The sequence below is a fragment of the Halichoerus grypus genome, chromosome 1 (genome assembly GCF_964656455.1).
Source record: "Halichoerus grypus chromosome 1, mHalGry1.hap1.1, whole genome shotgun sequence".
NCBI classification, from domain to species: domain Eukaryota; kingdom Metazoa; phylum Chordata; class Mammalia; order Carnivora; family Phocidae; genus Halichoerus; species Halichoerus grypus.
In genome coordinates, this window is record NC_135712.1 from 199,152,473 (window position 1) to 199,168,802 (window position 16,330).

At 43.2% G+C, this 16,330-nt stretch overlaps 1 protein-coding gene across 2 annotated transcripts in view; it reads left to right on the forward strand.

Annotated features, from left to right (window-relative positions):
• Positions 1-16,330, forward strand: part of IP6K2 (inositol hexakisphosphate kinase 2) — a 29,308-nt gene that overhangs the window by 765 nt on the left and 12,213 nt on the right. The gene's annotated exons all lie outside the window — the stretch shown is intronic.

Sequence of the window (16,330 nt, forward strand, 5' to 3'; positions counted from 1 at the left end):
GCTTCACCGTGGGTGGAGCTTTCATTTCTTTCCTCTTTGCTTCAAGACTGCTTTTGCCTCCCATCCTAATGATTTGTATTAATCGGTTTCCTATGTTCCTATGTTAAGGAAGCTGCACTAGCAGAAAAATGAGTCCAAACGTTGTGAAAACAAAATGTAGAAAACAGTAAAACCTAGTGCTCTTAGATACAGGACTAGTTACTGCTTGGAATGAAACATTTTGGTAGTAAAATTTACGTGAAACAAGAATAAAATAAAATCTTAGGAAATAATAGTTTTAAGAAAAAATACTGAAACTTTTGAAAAGCGTTAAGAAAAATGTTCCAGTTCACCAGTTCTATGAATTTTTTTTTTATAAAGCGCCATGATTACAGTAATTTGATGAACTCTAGTATTTAAAATATTTGCAGTATTTGCATTTTTAGCAGGGTTACATTTTAAGTGAACTCAGATGCTTATTTACATCGGTTGCTGCTGTGGAGTTTGCGTAATTGCATCCTGTAACCTGGTGTTAAGTATTTAAAGAGAAGTTTCAGGGTGGTGGTGGTACTGTTTTAATTTTAGCCGCTTTCAGAATTAGAAGCCAGCAAAATGAATACTTTATCATATTTCATATAAAAAGCCAGTTAAGAGGCGCCTGGGTGGCTCAGTCTGTTAAGCATCTGCTTTCGGCTCAGGTCAATATCCTGGAGTCCCTGGAACGAGCCCTGCATCATCTCATCCATTGGGCTCCCCGCTCAGTGGGGAGTCTGCTTCTCCCTCTCCCTCTGCCCCTCCCCACTTGGGTTCTCTCTTTCTCACTCACTCTCTCTCTCAAATAAATAATCGTAAAAAAAATAAATAAAAAATAAAAAGCCAGTTGATCTCTTAGTAACTTTTTCTTTGGAGAAAAAGTCAGTTGAACTGTTAACTGTTATTCCAACTGATTTATTTGCTTTGTAACTTTAGAGTAGAATTCACAGGAATTGTTAGAAATCAAGTGCACGAGAACCAGCACCAGAGTTGATATAATTGTAAAAACCACTTTAGCAGATGTAATAGAATTCTTTTGTGTTTGGAGCTTCACAAGTGACAGACCAGTACACTGTACACCATCCCTGTGTGTGTCCGAGCAGTGGAATGTGGAAGGAAGGAAGGAGCAACTGCGGATTGAACCTTAGCTCATCTCCCTTGCAGACGGGTGCTAGAGCCTTCGTAAGCACAGAAGAGATGTCACTGGTATCTAGGCAACAGGGTTGAGCCTGAGCCCCAGAGGCCAGCTTGCTGAGGTGAAAATTTTCCATTGTTTGGTTCATAAAGAGGATGCTCCGGGGAAGAATTTTCCCTTTAAGTGAAGTTATTTTACCTAGTGAGATAATCGCCCTAACAAATTGAACACATTTTTATACAGTGGAAGGTAAGCAGATGATTTCTCTTGTGTGATTACATTTTAGAGCATGTTTTTGTTTCTTAAATAATTATATTTTTGTCTATTTGAATACCGAGTAATAAAAGTAATAAGTAGTATGATATTTTGCAATATATTCTGGTAGCAAGAAAAGGTCCTTTTCCCCAGAAATTGAATTTACGCTCCACCTCAGAGTTTGAAGGAAAAGACAGTCTCCTAAGCTGATGAACAGTTGGTTTGGGTCTGTCATCCATCACCAGTTGGAGTTACCAACCCCTAGTTGATCTTGTTTCACTTCACTGCCTGTCTCCCCCCATCTTAAAAACAAACAAACAAAACCCGAATTTTTTAGGTGGCATAGCCCCAGGATGTATTTTTTTTCCGTAAGTATTTCATTGAGCTGCCCGTTGTATCTACAATACCATTAGTCTGCCTAAAAACCAATGATAATACCTTTTTTTCCCACCTAAATATCTGGTTATGGTCAAATGTCTCTGATTTTCCTATAATTTTTTTTATAGTTGATTTGTTTGTATCAGGATCCAAATAAGGTCTGCACATTGCATTTGATTGAGGTATCTCTTTTGTTTCTTAAATTTATATAGGCTCATTGTAATTGTTTTGTTGAAGCAGCTGTCATTTATCCTTTAGGATTTCCCATATGCTGGCTTTTGCTGATCACTTCCTTTGCTTGATACCTTTTGACTATGGTGGCTGGGTTTGAAGGGGTCGCTCCTGTGTATCTTTTCAATGAAGACGTTGTGAAGGCTTTGCCAAGGCTCACTCATAACTGAGCCCCAAACTATGAACTCTGAGGTCTGTCAGGGACCTAAAGGGCCACACAGTGCAAGACCCTCCTCTTCCCTCTGTATTGTGTAGTCCAAAAACTAAGAGCCCTAGATTTTCCATGTGAAACTGGGAGGAGAGACCGTGACTTCCAGGAGGGTGTAGATGTTCTGCCTCTTTGTATCTTTACAGACCTCCTCCTCTCACACTGACCTTGCACCCTCTGCTCACAGGCAGTTCACACCTATGGGGGCCCTGACGCAGTGTTTCTTAGAGTGTCTTCTGTCTTCCCTTTATAGGTAACCCCCAAATCTGTTTGCAGGGTAGGTTCACTCAAGCTTCAATCCCATTGCTCCCAACTATCTGCTGAATGTTTCTTGAGTGCTTGACCATCCCCTTATATTTAAGTGTCTGTAGCTCAACTCAGTGTCTTCTGAGCTGTTTCTGACTTCATGAACCAAACATCCTTGTTCTGACGTGGGAAGGCTCAGTATCTGACTCATCCCTCTAATTTGGTTCCCTGTATTGGGTTCTGAAGATAGGGTCCACAGGTGCCCGCACCCCAGTCTGTAGAGTTCAGTGAGAGGTGCGTTTTTCAGGAGAGGCCCAGAGATGTCTCAGATTTTCCAGGGGGTCAGTTACTCCTTGAAGGGTTAAGAACAGTGTGGTACACCTAGCCACCTACCAAATCCTATTTCTCTACTCTCCCCCCTTCCTTCCTTAATTCCCTGTGGGGGCTGGGCACCAGGCTCTCTGGGTACATTGAAGAAGGCAGGAGAATTTGTGCCCTGCCGAGTGTGTCACTGAGTGTGGGAGGTCATTCCAGGTGGGACAGGTGTCTGGAGAAGGCAGCCCTCGTGTCTTGGGGGCCCCAGAGCCTAAGAGCTGTCAGGACTCTTTCCCACCTCCCGCCCCAGGGATGAAGGAGGAGAGACCCTTGAGAGAAGGAAGCCCATTCTGGGAGAGGCTGGAGAGGCCAGCTTGGTCTTGATCCTCATGGCCTCCTAGAGGTTGCAGCTCTGTTGGGGGCGCTCTTGCTATCATCTCCTTCCTCCTGCAAACTCCCAGGCTCGGGACTGCGGAGGCAGTGTTGCCTCCTCCTCTTTCACCTTTGGTTTTGACATCTTCAAATAACCAGATTCTAAATTCAGGAGCCCACAAGTTACCTGAAACATGGCTGTGGTATAACATGTAACAGAGTAAGTAGCTTGAGAGCTTTCTGAGCACTCACAGTTTTTCTTAAGAAGCTTAAAATTTTTTCTTCTCTCAAACCTCCTTTTTCACATATGCTTCTAATGTGTATAAGAATTGTATCTCTTTGTTTGCTCCTTAAGTAAGAATGTAGACAGAAGACCCCAGTAGATGCTGGGTCCTGCTGCCACTGTCCTACCCGTGGCATTGCAGTAGAGATTGCTGGGCATCTGTGAAGCCAGGTTTTCCTTTTCCTCTCTGCCTGGTTAATTTTCCCTACGGAAAATGTCACCACCCTGCTCCACAATCCTTGGTGGCTCACAGGCATTACAGGGAAGAGTGAAACAGTGGGTGCAACCTCTATGCTCTGTTCCAGCAATTCTTCTACTTCTAAGGAATTTTCCTTCAGAAATACTTCCACAAGAGTGCAAAGACGGCTACAAGGACACTCATTGCATTATTATTGTAATAAACTAGTGTCAGTAGGGAAGTTAAAAACACATTATGTGTGAATAATATGCTGCCTTTGAAAGGAATTTTGTATAGACAGAGATATGGCTAAGGCATATAGTTTAGTGGGGAAAAGTGGCAAAACAGAACAAATGTTGAATGATCCTACTTGTATGAGAAACCAGAGTAGTCCAATTCATAGAGACAGAAAGTTGAGTGGTGGTTGCCAATGGCTTGGGGGTAGGGAGACTGGGCAGTTATTATTTAATGGGTACACAGTTTCAGTTTGGGAAGATGAAAAAGTTGTGGAGATGGGTGGTGGTGACTGTTGCACAACACTGTGAATGTACTCAGTGCCACTGAATTGTATGCCCCAAAATATCTTAAAAAGGTAAATTGTATGTTGTGTATATTTCATCACAATTTTTTTAAAAAGGTGAGAAAAATAAAGCTGATTTTCCTGGGCGGAGAAAAGCAAAACAACACGTACAGCCTGATCCTGTTTATGTAAAGAATAGAAAAGTGTGTGGAAGAAAATCTGCAGGAGGAAGAGACCCCAAACTAATAATGGTGGTCATTTTATCATACTTGTAACCAGTTTAAAGATCTGTTTTTTTTTTTTAAAGGCTAGGCAGGTTGTCCCGTGGCACTCTGTTCCTCTGCCTGCCATTGAAGCCTTCTCTCTTCACTCTCCTTCCAGGAGCGCAAGCTTAGTATGCCTTTATCCCCTCGTACTGTCGGCTCCCTCCTGTGACCTCCATCTCCCAGTGGACTCTTTGGAGGAGCTGTAGGGCAGAGGACACCCAGGCAGGAGGCTAGATGTTTTACTCTTGTTTCTGCCTCAGAACACGTCTGTAAAACTGTACCATGCCTGGTTTATAGATGAAGACAGGCACCAAGAGGAGGTAAAGCACCATGTATACCCCAGGACAAGGCAGGCCAGAATTTGCTGGAGAGATTTAAAAGAATTTTTTGATACAATTTAAAAGTGTATAAACTTAGAGAGATGTACTTGGAAGTTGACTTTCCTACAATATTTATTATTTTTAATTGCACATACACATTTAGTTATCTAAAACAATGTATTCCTTTAGAAGTTAGACTTCTTTACCCACATATTTTGAGAATTAGTTCTGTTCCAATTTGTCTGCGTGCATCTTTGCTCTTCTCATAGCCACATTTGGAGGTGCTTTCCTCCTGAGCACTTCATCTTCCCCTCTTAGTGGTGGAGATGTGATATTATCACTGGACCCTCTACCCCGAGCTGGTTGTGGTCTCTTCAGTGTGACCCTGTTACTCTGTTACTGTGTTGATTTTTTTTTTCTATATAACAGCTTCACTGAGCTATAGTTCACATACCATATAATGCATCCCAAAAGGAATCCTGTATCCCTCATCCCCAGTATAGCTCCCCTCCCCACTGGTCCTTCAATCTTCCTGAAAGTCTCCTCACTTTGACCTGTTTTAAAGGCCACCACTACACTTGGTTAAGCCCTGAGGATGGAGGGAGGAAGCAAGCTCTTCCTGCTGTTTCTTGTGGTGGTCTGCCCCAGAGGTAGTTGGCTTGGGCCCGGGGAGGCTGTAGCACATTACCATTTTGCCATTTTCCATGGAAGGTTGGAGGGGAAATGAGGACATCTTACCCAGAAAGACTTTGTTGGACATGACTGTCTGTAGTCCACATCCAGCTCAGATGCACCTTGGATTCATTTTTCTGTTTATAGACATTTTCTCCAGTCTTTTTCAAGATTGTATATTTGGTTTTTTGTTTTTTTTAAAGATTTTATTTATTTATTTGACAGAGAGACAGCGAAAGAGAGAACACAAGCAGGGGGAATGGGAGAGGGAGAAGCAGGCTTCCCACTGATCAGGGAGCCTGATGCGGGGCTTGATCCCAGGACCCTGGGATCATGACCTGAGCAGAAGGCAGACGCCTAACCGACTGAGCCACCCAGGCGCCCCTGTGTATTTGTTTTTAGTGTAAATTTTCATAAATAGGGTTCTCTTCTAATTGAAATTACACTAACTCAGTCCTGCAAGTAAGGATTAAGCTATGGTGATGCACCAGCATTATCAGTATATGGTGGCTAAAAGTTAATATTCTGGTAACAAGAAAGAGTTTTTGTATTTCATGCCACTAAGATGCCACTTAGTTAAGATCAAAATGTTTGGGAGGATGATAGCTCCTAAATATGGTCTCTAGGTCAGAACAGGTAGCAAAACACATGGTTAAACAAACAAATGGTTAAACAGAAAAGTTGTACCTTGATTTGATTTTAAATGTTCGTGAAATGTAGCTGTTCCTGAAGTTATATGGTTAGCACCTACAGCCCCCTGCCCACGGGAAGATAGAAATAACAGCTCCAGTAGCTGCTCATGGGACCCTCACTCTGCTAGGTCTTTCACCTGTGTTCTTTTCATTCCCAGGATGATCTCATCCCACTCTGGACTAAAGGGTTTCAGGCTTTGGGTTGTTTTTGAAACCCTTGTGGCTTGGAGGTGGAGTTCCAGTACCTGCTGTCATAAACTCCGTGGGATAGCTGGAGTCAGTCTGGGCCTCTTGGGCCTCTTCTGTTTGCTTTCTATTGTAGAGAATTCACAAAATTCTTTGCACTGCTGGGTTTGTTGGCTCATTTTAACTCTTCTTGTGAATGTATTTAACTGAAAGTCATAATGGATCAAAATGGGAGATCATTTAGTAGTATTCTCTCTACGTATCCATCCATTTATCTTACTTGGGACACTCATACGTGTTTTAGAAATTGAGTATCCAATCCCAAGCCTAAGGAAGATTAAAATATTTCTTTTAATGAAGTAGGATATGTTAGAAACCAGGAAGACAGAACCCTTGGCTGGTGCTGCTGTTTCTTCTCCAGGCTTTTCTATCCCCAGCTGCACACTCAGAAATGAGAGGCCCCATGGACTGTGCGAGTCCCGTCTTACTGTCTTGGGGAACATAAAAATCTTGCATCTCCCTTCAAAGCTTATTTTATAAGAATAGTAGATTATTTTTGTTTTACAAGTGTAAGACTAACTCTAGATAATGAATTTTTGCTGTAACCCTTCTCCCTGCCTTTTTATCTGGGATTGAGATCCCAGGCCTATACAACTTTGGCGTCATTGCTAAGGCTGCAGCAACATTTGTCTTAGGATTAACCTAGCTCCAAGCCTGCCAGCTTTCACTCTGATGCCCATTTGTTTAATGTGCTTGAAACGTGGTGTCTGTGGATTGCACCTTAGCTCATTGCTCCCCTCTCATGAGCAAGAAGTGATGCTAAATCTCTGTAGAGGTCTCGCTTGAGCTTCTTTTACAGTGTGCTCTGTGGAGGTGTGTGGACCAGCACCTGTTGGTTCTCATGCTAAACAGAAACAGACTGTTCCCTTGAGGGATTGCCTGGAGTTACCCAACAAAGGAAGAGGAAGGGTGGATATAGTGTATTTGACCACCGAAGGTATATTTTTATGAGCTTGAACAACCTGACAGGAAAAACATACACCACTACTAAACCATTTAATTGCACATTGCTGAAGATTCAGTGTTCCTAAATTAGTCAGTTCTTAATGAACATTTTCAAGTTTTCTGCTTTTATGCTCTACTCATGTAAAGCAGTGAAAGGTGTCCTTCCATGAACAGTGTCTGTTCTCTGAGGTGAGTGCTTCTGGAGGAGAGAGAGTGAAGTTGGTTGCCAACTCCCTGCTAATTGTTTGGGTTTTTCTTGCTCTGTGTACTTATCAGAGAATATGGAAATACAAGTGTCTTTTCCCCATGTCCTTTGAGCTGCCCCTGCCCTTTGTTGGTACCTGTGCTAGGCCTTATGGGACAGACACAGCAACACCTTCCCAGGGTTGCATGTCAGGACCTGTGGGTTGATTGGGATGCTGCACGTCCCTTGGGAGGCCAGGGGAGGACTGTAAGCCTCAGATGCAGGGTCCTGGAGCATTTGGAAGAGTGGACCTTGCAGAGGTGCCAGGTGGCAGCTGACAGACTCTGGGCTCTGAAATACTGATAGATGTGGCCGGCAGGTCTAGGGCAGGTGAGGGCTGGCAAAGGAGGGGACAGGCTACTTCTCTTCCAGGAATGATTCATCTCACTCTTAAAAGAGTGTTTTTACTTTAAAACTACTGGAGGCTCTTTGTATAGAGCCAAAGAAAGGGAACAAAGAGGTAAGATGTCAAAAGTGCAAGTGCCCCATTGGCCTTCCTTCCCAGTCCTTAGATGTGCTCTTGAGTGACTGAAGTCACTGCCCTTCTCACAAGCTGGGTGATTCTGAAGGAGTCAGCGTCTGATTTGCTTCAGAACTGTGGCTGTGTTTGAACTTGATTTCCTCGAAATTTGTAAATATTTTGCTATGCTTTATTTTGGAAAGAAATCTCAGGATTTCTGGAGGATGACTGGCAAATGGCATAGTGTTGTGACCTGTGCCGGTGTCAGGAATTTTCTCACACGCGTATCTCATTCTTTTCTGGCTGGTCGTGGAGGAACACTGACTGTTTGCAGAGTGGTTTGTGATAAAAGCTGCCAGATTGGGGGACGCCTGGGTGGCTCAGTCGATTGAGCATCCTACTCTTGGTTTTGGCTCAGGTCATGATCTTAGGATCCTAGGATTGAGCCCAGCATTGGGCTCCCGGCGTTGGGCTCAAGACTGTTTGAGACTTCCCCTTCTCCCCCCACCCCCGCACTCTTTCTCTCTCTCAAATAAATAAATCTTTAAAAAAAAAAAAAAAGGTTTCCAGGGTCCTGGGATCGAGCCCCGCATTGGGCTCCCTGCACTGCAGGAAGCCTGCTTCTCTCTCACTCCCCTTGCTTGTGTTCCTTCTCTCGCTGTCTCTCTCTCTGTCAAATAAATAAATAAAATCTTAAAAAAAACAAAAACAAAAACTTCCAGATTGGTGCTGTGACCTGGGCCACTTCGCAGACCCTTGAGGAGAATATTTACCCGAGTGAGATTTTGCAAGGCCCTGGAGGAAATTGCGCACCCTGGACACAGGACCTGGTGCAGTGCAGGACACACCTTGATCCCTCCATCAGCAGGTACAGCACTTGGGGTGCTGGCCTAGGCAGGTCAGGGCTGCCTGGATTCTGTGGCTGCCCATGAGGACTGAATCATTTTTGGCTCCCTGTGTTTAAGAGGATGAGTTCATATGTCTCATCTGGTTTGGGAGCCAGCTGGGAGATGAGTAGGGGTAAACATTGACTACATGCAGAGAGCATATAATCTTGCCTAAAGCCAATGAATGAACCATTACTTGTTGGCACAAGGGAGAACCGTGACTCAAGGTAGGAAAGTCCCTCAAATTGAGACCTCACGGCAATTTCAGCTGCAGTGTGAGGCAGTCACTTCTGTATGGTTCAGTTGTGTATGTTTCCTACAGGGTGGTGGGAGTCATAGACTGCACCAAGGAGGAGACTGGAAATGGAGAATTGCCCTTGAAAGAGGGGTAATGGGCTTTTTAAGGAGGACTGAAAATTCTTTGTGTATGAAATACATTTAGTTCTTTATAAGAAAATGTGATATTCTGATAAAGAGGACATGTGATACCTTAGAATTAATAATTTCAATTTCCTTGAAGGAGTGGCACTACAGTTTTAGCTAGAAAAAGCTTTTTTTTAAAGATTTAATTTGTCAGAGAGAGAGAGCGCGCACATTCGGGGGGAGCGGCAGGCAGAAGGAGAAGCAGGCTCCCTGCTGATCAAGGAGCCCGATGCAGGACTCAATCCCAGGACGCTGGGATCATGACCTGAGCCAAAGGCAGACGCTTAACCAACTGAGCCACCCAGGTGTCCCAAGAATCAAACCAGTTTCTAATCGAAGGAATTATTAACAGTAGGGGTACCTAGAAAACAAAGGCATTTAGAGATGCCACTCAGACATCTCTATCTATACTCAGACACAATATCCCATTGTGACAGCAATGTTCTAATGTTTCTATAGAAAGGACACACAGTTTTTTTGTTAGTCCTTTTTCTCCGGGGGCTTCTCTCCTTCTGTGATAATAAGCCTGATTAGTCCTTGTAAGTGCTGGTTGGGCCAACTCCACCCACTGGCCCCAGGGGTGGGCTCAGGACTTAGGTTTGACCAATAGCCACCCAGACGTCCCTAGAAAAAGCTTTTTAAGTTGCTAAAACTTTGTAATTCTAGCAATGTAACTCTGATGAACATACCACTAGATAGGCTGAAAGCTCCTTCTCATTTCCTTCCATCTTGGGACCCACTAGTCTTTCATTCCAGAAATCTGATCCGAGGCAGAGAGATCGGGCAGTGTGGTCATGCTGGTGGTTCTAGAGAGGAGAAGCATCTGAGAGGCTGCTATTTCCCTTACAGAAAAGCTTGTCTGGATTTTTGGAACAGAATCTGGCGTTTTATTTGTCCCTCAGCGTTGGGGGAAGGATCTGCGTTATTGTGGCTTTAATGAAATAATTTCACCTACAACTTAAGAGCTTTTCCTTTATTAAAACTAGAATAAAATGTTAATGAGGGAGAAAATGAACACCCAGTGTTGGACCACAGGCATCTGTGTCAAATCGATGCAGAGCTTCTGTGTCTGGTCTCTGGCTCTGCTGCTTTGGCATGGGGGCGGGCGGTCAGACCCCCTGCCAGCCAGCCAGGCTGCAGCGCCTTTGAGGTTAGGACTGTGATTCCAGCCATTCTTAGCAGTAACTCTTTCATCTCAGGCACCTGTTTTCTGTAGTGAGGGCTACCTTTTATGGTGACCTCCTGGCACCTGAGTACATCCATCTGTGAGGGAGATAATCATGGTGTCTACTCCAGAGGGCTATTGTAAGAGCATGGGTGTTACAGAATAGACTAACTGCTCCGTAAATGGCTGCTCTGGCCTCTAGTCCCTGGCATGGTTGTATCCCATTGTCACTGAAGCTTGAGGAGTTGGTCACTTCCTCCTCTGGTCTTCCAGTGCCTTGTACATGTCTTAAGGGCAGGGTGGGTTTGGGTTGTTATCCTCACTTGTTTACATGTGGTCCACCTTCCAGGTTCTCCATCATGGAGTGGAGTTCTGAGCACACAGTGTAGGCTAGGGCAATGCTTTTTTGTGGATGAGCCTAAAACCTTCCTGTTTTAGTCTCAGTGAATTCTTTTATTTTTCCCCCGAATATTTTCCCTCCCTATTATAAAGGTAACATATGCTCTGAGTTTGAGAATATTTCAAGAAGTTTGGGACATTTAGCCAACTCAGAGAGAAGGGATAACAGTCTTACCACTTGGTACAGGGCAGATCTAGGTTTTGTGCTGTCTGAAGTTTATATAATATAAATATGTATAATTTATAAATATATAATTATAACTGCCATCTTTAAACAGAAGAATTTACAATGATGAAAACAAGTAGGTAAGAAAGTGAATATTTGTTTAGATTGAAAAAAGAAATCAGAAGTTCACATTTCAAAAAGCAGACAAATACTACAACCTGCAGTACCTTTTCCCCCTACATTTTGGGGTGGCGTTTTGACTGCCTCTTCTGTGACAGCAATGTTCTACTGTTTCTTTTTTTTTTTTTTAAGGTTTTTTTTATTTATTCATTCGAGACAGAGATACAGAGAGAGAGAATATGAGCAGAGGGAGGGGGAGAAGCAGGCCCCCCGCTGAGCAGAGAGCCGGATGTGGGACTTGATCCCAGGACCCTGGGATCATGACCTGAGCCGAAGGCAGACGCTTAACCATCTGAGCCACCCAGGCGCCCCTGTTCTACTGTTTCTATAGAAAGGACACACAGTTGCTCCCCTAGGCTGATGCCCATCTGCTTTCTATTATTGACAACTTAGAACACTTTATTTAAGCTTCACAATTCATCTATGCCACGTAAATTTTTAGGATTGTTGTCAAATTTGGGAAACCTGTATCAAGTTTCTTTCATAGGTGATCTGGGAGACTTCAAGGCATTCAACATTTTTAATTCAGTGACTACAGGGCTTTGGAAGGGGGCAGGCAGCCATGACCCCTGTGAGTAGCTGGTACTTTGTTTTTAGTTTTTTTGTGTGTAGTAAAATATACATAACATAAAATTTATCATTTTAACCATTTTTAAGTACATGATTCAGTGGCATAGCTGGTACTTTTTGCTAGTCTTTTCCTTTGTAATTCTTTGGACCTAGTTCAGACAATACAGATTATACAATTTTATATCTTCTTTCACTTAAAAAAGGATATCGTAAGCATTTTCTCAAATTGTTTAAAAATCATAAAATTGATAAGCAAACTTATCATAATATCCTGATAGTCTGTCATGCACTCTTTTATTGCTAGACATGGGAGTAAGTACTTTCACAGTGGGGTGTAAGAGATGTCTTGATGGGGGTGGGGCGTGCCTGGCTGGCTTAGTTGGTGGAGTGTGTGACTCTTGATCTCAGAGTTATGAGTTTGAGCCCCACATCGGGTGTATAGAGTACTTAAAAATCAAGGCTTTTTTAAAAAGGTGGAGGGGGAGATGTCCTGATGGGGCTTAAACTCTGTGGCACGCTGGTGGGAGTTTGATGCCCTGTACCCAGATGGGTCAGTCTGGTCAGCCCTTATCCTTGGTGCCTCCCACAAGGCAAACATTGGTAGCTTTCCTCTTCCTTCCTGGCTTTATTTTGCTAAAACTCCTTTTTGTATGTTCATTTTGTTACCAGGAATTAATGGCTCATCTGTTACCCCAGCTTCCTGGTAAGTCCAGGTCATGTGAGGAATGATTTTCCTTCTGCATTGTCTTGCTAAGACAACTCATTTAAAGCTGGATGGCAGACCCACCAGTGTTGCTGAAGGAGGCCTTCAGCAGAGACTCAAACCAACCCATGGCCTTTCTTTGCTTTGCCTGCAAAAGATGGGGATAGTTATTTTTTATTTTTTATTTTTTCTAAAGATTTTATTTATTTGAGAGAAAGAACACAAGCAAGGGGAGCGGCAGGCAGAGGGAGAAGCAGACTCCCCACTGAGCAGGGAGCCTGATGCAGGGCTCGATCCAGGGACTCGGGGATCAGACTCGGGGATCGTGACCTGAGCTGAAGGCAGATACTGAACTGACTGAGCCACCCAGGCGCCCCAGGATAATTATCTTTTAATGATAACTTTGCAACCTGAAAACCTTGGGTGTTTGGGATGTGAACTCCATACCAACACATAATTTCTGAATGCTAGTTAGTATATTTGTTTTAAGCTATGATAGAATTTTAATCTTCTTGAGCCTACATTTTTTTTAAGTAAGCTCTAAACCCAGTGTGGGGCGTGAATTTACAACCCTGAGATCAAGAGTCCTGCTCTACACCAATTCAGCCAGTCAAGTGCCCGGGGGCCACATTTTTAAAGTTTATTCTTGAATGACCATTCTTTTCTTGCCTGATTTTCCGCAAGACAGAATTTTCCAGGAGATTGATTGTCATTACATTAAGAGCTTAAGCTTTGTTTACATGAAATGTTTCCATATTACCAGGTCCCAGATGAGTGTTCATGTGCAGGGTCCTTCATTTATACTCCCCAGTTAATGCAGACTTGATAGATGGGGAATTATAAATGCAAAATTAACACCAGTCAGTGCTCAGAATATATTTGGTAAAGTGTGTTGCATGCCTCATTTTAATAATTGTACTCACTCTATGATTAGTGTGGGTTTGGATAATTGCCATGGGTGCCTTTTGAGTCCTCTGTTGATCTGTGTGCAGGTTTTCATGACGCAGTAGTGACTTGAGGCACATCCTGTGAAGTAACTACTCTGTGCTGGTGTTCTGGACTTTGGAGATTTAGCAGTGAACAGAGCAGTCAGAAATCTCTGATTTTATGGACTTTGTTTTCTGGTGGGGTCAGGATGAGGGATACAAAAAATAAGACAAATAAGAAAACATATAGTATGTTAGATGGTGATGGTAAGTGCTAAAGAGAAAGCAGGGTTGTATAAGGGAGTGTGGACAGGGAGGTATGGCACTTTCAGATGGGGTAGCTAAGGAAGACCTCATTAAAGAAGTTACATTTGCATAAAGAGCTGAAGGAGGTAAGAGAGTGAGCCAAGGGGATAGAGTGTATGGAGCAGAGAGAATGGCAAGTGCAAAGGCCCTGAGGTAGGTATATTCTAGGCATGTTTGAGAACTAACAAGAAAGCTAGTATAATAGGAGCAGATTTGATGCTGATTTTTCTTTCCTTATGGGTTTTACAGAAAGGCTTATTGGACCTTTATATTTCTGTTCTGCTTGTTTGGGTGTAAAGGATGCTTTTGCTTTGACTTTACAAGAATTGAAAAAGATAACCATGCAACTGGTAGAAGTCTGCTAGTATTAAGACCCTGATAAAAACTAGGCTTTCAGAATGAGCAAATGGCTTTAGATTTAGCAGTGGGTGTCATGGATTTATGAGGAAAAACATGGCTGTCTCTGAAGGTCTGTACCATCTGGGAATGCCTTCACAGAAAGGGGGGGGGGAGTCCTTACTTTGACCAAGATGGTGACCCAGGCATCTTGGCAGGAGTGACTCAGGATGCTCAGTGTGAGGCAAATGAGCCCAGTTAGAATGTATGGGAAGGTAAATCTCAACCAAAGCATTTGTATATCAAAGCTATTTAACAGCTAATATGACCTTTTTAAGTCTAATTTGTTTCTGCCTATTAAAATAATATGTACTTATGAAAATTTGGTATATTAAAAAGTGTAAGAAAAAATTTAATCCCTCTATTGAAGTATAATTTATATACAATAAGACTTATCAATTTTAAGTCTAATTTGATGAATTTTGACAAATTTATGCAGTCCTATAATTACTGTCCCAGTCATAGTGTATAACATTTTTTTTTTTAAGATTTTTTTTTTATTTATTTGACACAGAACGAGAGAGAGAGACAGAGTGCAAGCACAAGCAGGGGGAACGGCAGGCAGGGGAGAAGCAGGCTCCCCGCTGAGCAAGGAGCCCGATGTGGGGCTTGATCCCAGGACCCTGGGATCATGACCTGAGCCAAAGGCAGACGCTTAACCAACTGAGCCACCCAGGCACCCCTATCTGCAATATTTTAGAAGCTGAGAATATTAAGGCATTGTTTCCAGCAGATCCTTAAACCAATTTGACAGATTTAGGGAGATGGACTGTTGTAGATTTTTTATTGTAGATTTTGTTGTAGATTTTTTATTAGGGTAGGGATGGCTGTGGAGGAAATCTGTGTCCTGTCTTAGGATGAATTATATTGTTTTCCTTACCTGTTCGTAGTTTCATGGACCAATGTGAGGCAATGTGGAAAGCTAAAACAGATGCTAAATCTGAAGGCAGTATTTTATGGTTTATTCCCCCTCTCCCTAGGCACAGGGTCCACATATTTTGCATGGACTTCTCAGTAACCACTAATATTCCAGGATTCCTGGGAAACTGGGCCTTAGACCGCGGATGTTTAAAAATCGTTGAGAGATCCCTCTGCTCAAACCACATGTGGGACAGAGAGAGTAGCAGGTGAAAAAGAGCAGGTGTTTGGGGCATTTTTCTTCTGGCCAGGTTGAGGCCACTAGAGAGTGAGCTGATCTGTGTGTAATCCTTTGGAAGTTTGATCCTTCATTTTCCCACAGAGATGCGGCCTATAAGGGAAGCTAGAACAGAAGCTCCACTTCTTCATCTGCAACCCCAAATGTGAGAAATACGTGGTATGGTGAAGCCATACTTATGTTCATATTGAGAGACTAAACATAATTGAAATAAAAGAATCACATAGGGGCACCTGGGTGGCTCAGTTGGTTAAGTGTCTGCCTTCGGCTCTGGTTATGATCCCAGGGTCCTGGGATTGAACCCCAGCATCAGGCTCTCTGCTCAGCAGGGAGTCTACTTCTCCCTCCTCCTCCGCCTGCCATTCTGCCTACTTGTGTGTGTGTGTGCACGCGCGCTCTCTCTGTCAAATAAATAAAATGTTTTTTAAAAAATGAAAGAATCACAAAATAGGACTTATTATGTGCAATGCAATGATATTTACTCTTTTTTCCTATTTGATTAAAACAAACTACTAGTTACCGCTTACTAATTGTATTATACACCCACACAGTAGAGGTCTGCTCCATGCCTCTCGTCTCCATTTTACAAACCAGAAAACCGGAACCCAGAGGGAGCCAGGGACTTGGAGATTTTCTCCAAGCAATCGAGTAGCTGAACTGGGACTAGAATCTGGCTCCACCTCACTACAGGGTACTCAGTTGTCTCCCTAACTCCACCTCATATTTGGCAGTTTCTTCTGTCATCAGCTTGTCTCAGGCGAGGATTAGCCTTATTTTTCTTGCCTCTCTACCCAAGATAATGATGATTCTCCAGGGAGCAATGTCCTGCGGACTGCCAGAGTCAGGTGCTGGGGGGAGGGTGGCAAGGTGCCACATCATACCCAGCAGCTAATGAATACACTGAGGACCTGGGAGGAGGAGATGGAGACATTCACCTGGCCTTTTGGCCTCCAGCCACACCCATACACCCCATACTCTAGAGAGTTGCCATGAAGGACCAGTTTTTGTTGTAGATTTTTTATTAGGGTAGGGATGGCTGGAGAGAGATACCTGGAGAGAGAGATTTTTCTACTTA